At 39.7% G+C, this 6,686-nt stretch overlaps 1 long non-coding RNA gene across 2 annotated transcripts; it reads right to left on the bottom strand.

Moving 5' to 3' along the window:
- Nucleotides 1-3,541: 3,541 nt before the first annotated feature.
- Nucleotides 3,542-6,011, bottom strand: LOC125475394. 2 transcript variants are annotated; one of them, XR_007256793.1, is made up of 3 exons: nucleotides 5,692-6,011; nucleotides 4,528-4,626; nucleotides 3,542-4,252 (listed from the first exon to the last, which is right to left on the bottom strand). It is a non-coding gene; the product is annotated as an uncharacterized LOC125475394 (long non-coding RNA). The 2 variants fall into 2 exon arrangements; XR_007256792.1 differs by having other exon boundaries at nucleotides 4,562-4,626.
- Nucleotides 6,012-6,686: the final 675 nt, after the last annotated feature.

Below are 6,686 nucleotides of genomic sequence, written 5' to 3'. Positions count from 1 at the left end.
AATGCAGTATATCGTTGAATGAGCTTTTCATTGTAACGTCCATCCCTTTGTAATGGCTCATGTTGCACGGGCTCATCGGTGGCGTCATGAGCACAATATATACGTGTTCTTAAATTGTTCATCGGGTCTGGCTCATATTCATCAACAGCTTCATAATCGTATTCATCTTCCACAATCATGTTGTGAAGAATGATGCACGTCATCATAATAGATCGAAGCGACTCTACATCAAAAAATCTGGCAGCACCCCTGACGATCGCCCAGCGAGCTTGGAGGATACCGAAACAACGCTCCACATCCTTCCTGCACCCCTCTTGACAGCTTGCAAAGTGTTTTTCCTTTGCACTCCGCGGACGTGGCACTGTTTTGACAAATGTTGACCATCGCGGGTAAATGCCTTCAGCTAGGTAGTAAGGCCCGTCGTACATACGTACGTTGACCTCATATGTAACTTTTGGTGCCTTTCCTTGCAGGACATCGTTGAACACTGGAGATTGGGCAAGGACGTTGATGTCATTTTGAGCTCCCGGGATCCCGAAAAAGGTGTGCCAAATCCATGTATCAAAAGATGCCACCGCCTCCAAAATGATACTTTTTGCTCATTTTCTGTCCCCGTAAGCGCCTTGCCATGCACTTGGATAGTTTTTCCACGTCCAGTGCATACAATCAATGCTTCCAATCATCCCAGGAAAGCTACGCATCTCCGCCTTCTTCAACAGCCGCTCTAAGTCCATGTGTGTAGGTTTGCGGAGGTACTCAGCGGTGTAGATAGATTCGATTGCTCCGCAAAACCTCATCAGGGACTCAAGAATGGTTGATTTCCCCATCCTCGTTATCTCATTCACTTGGTCTGCAGATATTCCATATACAAGCATCCGCAAGGCAGCAGTAATTTTTTGCTCAAGCAGTAGACCCATAGCACCAAAAACATCTTTCTTTTGCACAAAATAAGAATAATGGTTGCAAACAACAATCATGATTTTGTTGAACAAATGTCGTTCCATTCTAAAACGACGTCTAAAGTACGTATCAGGGAATGCACTATTAGGAACAAAATAATCATCCAAGAGTTCCATACCTCGTTGTTGCCTGCTTCTATCAAGGTTTCCGGAACGGCTGGGCCTGCAGATCTGAGCCGCAACTTGGATGACTCGATGGGAATGTGAGGCTCTGCCCATTCTTACTTCGTCATCTCTCCTTTGCCGTTCCTCATCCTCTTCCCTCTCATTTCTTACCCCCTGGTGATTGAATATTCCTTCTGATTCGTTAAACAATTCTTCCTCTTCCTTATTGAATTCCCACATCATCCTTGAGGAAGAAGAAGAAGACATTGTAAGAAAGAAACAGAAACTATGAATAATGATACAGATTTTTGTGAATAAGGAAGCAGAAACTATGAATAATGATAGAGATCTTGAGAAAATTGGTGTGAGATTTGTGAGGATGGATGGTGGATTATATAGAGGATTCAGAAAGGATTAGGTTGTACATAATGCCACGTGGCATGCCGTCATTCGTTACAAATTTGATGGAAATCTATCCTCAAAGATTGTGAACAGATTATGACACGTGGCATGCCGTCATTCGTTAAAAATCTGATGGAAATCTATCCTCAAAGATTGTGAACAGATTATGACATGTGGTGCGACGTGATTGGTTAATAATCTTATCAGAAATCCATCACCAATAATTGTATTTTCAGATAATGACACGTGGCATAACGAGTACGATTAAAAAATTTATCGAAAATCCATCCCCAATAATCGTCTTTTCGGCTTTTATGACAAGTGGCGTAACGACAACGATCAAAAATCTTATCCGAAATTACAAATAAAATTATTTTGTATTATTTAATAAGACTTCGGATAATGACACGTGGCGCAACGAGAACGATTAAAAATCTTATTCGATATTACAATTAAAATTATTTTGTATTATTTTATAAATAAAAAATACTAATATTTTATTGCCTATTGCTAGGGCTATTGAAGTATAACGGTGGAGATGCAAATTCTATTGCCAGGACTATTTACTGTTCATTAAGGGCAGTTACTGTTCATTAGATGGATTGAATAGTGCATTGCCAGGGGGGAAGACTCCAACGCTGAAGTTGCTCTTAGTGCCAAAGCAAAGTCTTGCCCGGGCTGTTGCTTGCGGACAAAGATTTTGCTAATTTTTTCTTGCTTTAGCGGACAAAAGGCCACGTACAATTAGTCAGCTTTAGCTCAAAGGAGGCCCAAAATAAGGCTTAAGCCCACGGATGGGCTAAAAAAAAAAGGGTGCCATCCGCGGCCCAAACTGGGCGAGTTTGATATCGGGTGGGCTGCATGCCCAAAGGGAGAGAACCGGCCAATGGTATGGGCCGCTGCAGGCTAGCCCAAAAGCCAAAAAATTTACGCGGGCTGCTTCAGGAGAGCCCAGAAGAATTTTGTTTGTTTTTTTTTTTTCCTTCTTCGGGGGCCGGGGGAAACAAATTGGACCGGGGGAGCTCCAAAGCCTAAAAGGCAGGAGCAGAATGCCATCAGTGGGCCAAGCCCAACGGCTTGGGGTCAGGCCAGGAGCCGACAGCTCCGGCTGTGGCTCAGTGCAGGCTACAGGCCTGGTGAGCAGCGCGAGGTCGGGGGTTCGAAGAAACCTAGCGGCACCGATTGGTTTTGTTTCCTCTTCCTTTTTTTTTTTTTTTTTTTTTCCTCCAATTCAATAGGTTAAGACGTTATCAACATGCTGTTGACGCTGCGTTAAAGAGAGTTTGATATTCAATCAGGAGAGTATTATGTTTTAATCATTGTTTTCATGATTAATTTATTATTTTATTGAATTGATATACATACTCTTAATTCAATTTAATTTTTTTTTGTTGAACGTGATATAACACATTGAAGATGCAATTTCGGCTTTCAAAGAATGATCTTCTACAAAATTCAAAGGCTTTTATTATTTTCTGCCAATTAGGTACGCTTAAAATAACGGAAGATATTTAAACCGACCATGAAGCATGAAAACATTCCCCATGATGCATGAACCCTTTACATTTATATTTACCTTCCGATATATATATGATTAATATTCGACTAAGCCATGGCCCGAAACAGCGTTGCCGCACCAACTTGACCCTAAGCCGAGCCTACAGCTCAAGGCTTGGACGTTGGAACCGTGAGGCAGCAACCTTTTTGGGCTTGTTGCATGTGTGTGAGAACCAGGCATGCACCTGGGTTCCTCACTGAAGGCCTGCAGCTTCTGGTCCACATACCAACAATTTTTTTCGCTGGGCCTATCACACTCTGGCCTGCACCAAGCCCTCCTAAAACGGGTGGCTTGCTCTTATAAACCAACATCTTTTTGTCTCTTCCATATTATTCAATATAAACCAATATGTTGGTTCTAAGTAAAACTCTTCTTTTGTCTTTTGTTACAATTAAAAGTTAGGAAAACTAACGAAAAAGGTTTTAGTGTTGTGGTCTATTTTATTTGACAAGAGAAAAGGGGTCGATGGCAAGGAGAGAGTAGAGAAATATGTGTTTGTAGGAATGTAGTGCCTTTATTTATAGTAGTAAAGGGGAAAGAATCCTTCATCCCCAAGGAATACAAGTTGTAATAGGAAAGGATAACTAGAATAAAATATAATCTAAGATTTACACAATCACACTTTAATAGGAAGTTTACAACACTCCTCCTTGAGTGTGTTAATACTTAAGGTAGATTCAACATCATGTAGAAGTTGAAGAAATCAAGTCGTCGACACTGATTCTGGGAACATCCTATTCTCAATGAGGTAGGAACTTGCATAAGGAAGTAAGTCTCACAAAAAAACCCTAAGGTTATGGCAAAAACCCGAGTAGGGACAAAATCCATAGTCTAAGGAAAAATGCATGAGTAATGCAAAGTCAAAAGAAACGTCTACGGGACGTCATTAGGGATATGACCAGTCTAAGGTGGGTGCCTCGTTAAAACCTTGTTAGGTAGCAAAAACACAGTGGGAAAAATGCTCCTAATCTCAGGGAAAAAGAGCACATTAAGATCAAGCAAATATACTTCAGGATACTCCCCCTAAGTTTGACACGATTCCAGATAGAAATAGTAATGTTCCAACTTAGAAAGTTTACGCATACCAATTCCATGAACAAGCTTCTGAAACGTCGTCTTCAGTAATGATTTGGTGAAGAGGTTGGCTAGATTGTCTTGTGAACGTATTTGCGTTGGTCATAAGTCTCATCCTCAGCAGATCCCATGTAGATGAGCTTCCATTCCAAATCTGTATTGGCATAAAAATTATTCAACAAGTAAACAAGGTATCCACTTTTAGTTCACCTAGAGCTAGAAAAGCATGTGCAACTAGGTGCTACTTGTGCAATCTCAGAAACTCAGCTCCCCATTCCATTAAAGTTTCATGCAAACAATCATCACCATTAGTGAGGGGATGACTCAAGAAGCTGAAATAGGATATAATGATTTCCAAAAAAAATTAAAGGAAGGGTATGGAACTAGAAGACTAAATATTTTAACAAGCATCTGTACAAAATTATTTACCAGTCTGTTGTCCTCAATGAGTCCATATTCCTACCTGGAACAAGTCAATGCTTCAAGTTGGTGCTACTTGGTGGTTAAATAATTTTCCGTCGATCAAAGCTACAAAATTAGAAAGATTTTAGAGTTACAGCTCTACTATTTGCCTAATTACATGGTGTTACGTTTTCACTCTTTGAAAGATACCTTTCTGGTTTTCTGTTTACAGTTCTATAGCAATACCTACGCAATTATAGCACCTTAGGCGAGTACTATAATTACATTCAAGTGACTGACATGTTAAACAATATTCCATAGCTGAAACACCTCATCAATGCATCTATTCTTTGCAAAATTTATTTCTATTCCAAATCCATTCACCTTTAGCTGTATTTAATTTAACTGCAAACAGTCTAAATAGATCCAGTCGCACATACGACACAAAGAACAGGAAAGAAGAAAGGAGGGGAGGGGTGTTTGAAAGTTTAGAGAGGTCAGGGGTTAAGGGCACGAGCGACAAAGACATTGAAACTGAAATTACCAGAATAACAATAAATATGTATACAGTGCACCCTTGAAATGCAGAAATGAATTGTTATTAGCAAAGCTGATAAATCAAACATGGTCATTGATAGAAAAGATACCACCAATCTTAGGAAACACTTTAGAACATACATTTTCTTGAAATGCATACAAAACACAGTTTGACTTCTTTCAGCATCACACCATGTCCACTGCGACGACATTTTCTCATTTCCACTTCTCATTCAATCGCAATCCAATGCTACAAATTCTTCCAACATACTATAATGTTCATTGTTCCAACTACATCGTGAAAAACGAAAAGAAGAAGAAACACTCATCAACCAAGAAACCGTTTCACTTCTGGCTCAAAACCCAAACAATAAACTCAATCAATTGGGTGTATATCCCCAGTTTTTCACAACAATAAGATAATAATCCAATCTACAGTATATGAGCTCTCGCACACCCATTTCCTTGCAAGCCAAGAAAACCCCTTTTTCGGAAGATAACCTCTATCCATTCAACATTACATCTAACACTTCAATTTCCAATTGTTCTACCAATTTCCCAATCAAACACGAAAAAGCCCTAATTCAAACTCAATCATAAAATTAAAACGAAAAGTACAAAAACAAAAGGCATGAGAGAGGGGGGAAACAGTACCGTCTTTGAGAGGAGTGTTGCACTCGTAAGAAATTTCGAACTGGAAGGGTGCCAGAAACAGAGCCGGATTGTCGAGCACCGTCACGTTGGTGATGTTAATGGCGCTCATTGCAACGAAACCCAGACGAAGAAGAAGACAACGACGACTGTGACTGTGACTACGACTACTACTCTAGTCGCGTAGGATTTCTTGTACGGACGGATTGAAACCCTAGGTTTCAGAACCTTCATCGAAATCCCAAGCCGGAATAGCTAACTGCTTTCGGAACACTGCTTTTATTTTTTATTTTTTATTTTATTTTACGCGGAGGGGAATATGATTTCTCAGTTCGATTTGGGAATTTTTGGGGGAAATTGATTTTTGTCGTTTTAAAGCGAGAAATAGAAAACGAGATAGTGATGGGATGGATACGGGCGATAAGCGGTGTCGATTTGGCGGGAGTTTTTTTGGTGAAGGGTGAGGAAACGGTTATTTACTGGTGTGGGTGACTTGGGGCGGTAAGGGGGTTAAGCCTAAAAAGAAGAATAAAAATGGACTTGTTAAACTAATTGGGTAGTGCTATGAAGTAGAGAAGATCAATGTTAGGTGGGAAGTAAAAATGAAGATGTGAATAATATTTTTTAATTAATTATTATGGTTTTTCTTGCTTTACAAGTAATACAAAGTTTATGAGAATTTGATTTGATGTGGTAACTTGGTAGGATAGACTCGTAATCTAAGAAGAAAAGTGAGTTAATGCAGGATATTGATGTTTCACGTCTTCCAGTTGATCATTAACACATACAAGGGTATGACCAACTTAAAGTAGGTGCCTCATCAAATCTTCGTTAGGCTAGCAAAAACTAAGTAGGAAAAAGTGCTCCCAATTGTAGTTAAAGAGTACAATAACGTCATGTAAGTATGCTTCAGGATACTCCCTTGAGTTCGACAAAGCTTCCTATGAGAACTACTAGTGATGCAAATCTAAAAGTTTATGTAATCCAATTCCTTGAAC

The sequence above is a fragment of a genome, unplaced genomic scaffold, assembly GCF_019419815.1.
Source record: "Pyrus x bretschneideri cultivar Hongxiangsu unplaced genomic scaffold, Pyrus_bretschneideri_v1 Contig145, whole genome shotgun sequence".
Taxonomy (NCBI): domain Eukaryota; kingdom Viridiplantae; phylum Streptophyta; class Magnoliopsida; order Rosales; family Rosaceae; genus Pyrus; species Pyrus x bretschneideri.
The sequence above is the reverse complement of the archived record's forward strand: the minus strand, read 5'-3'. Positions and strand labels throughout refer to the sequence as shown.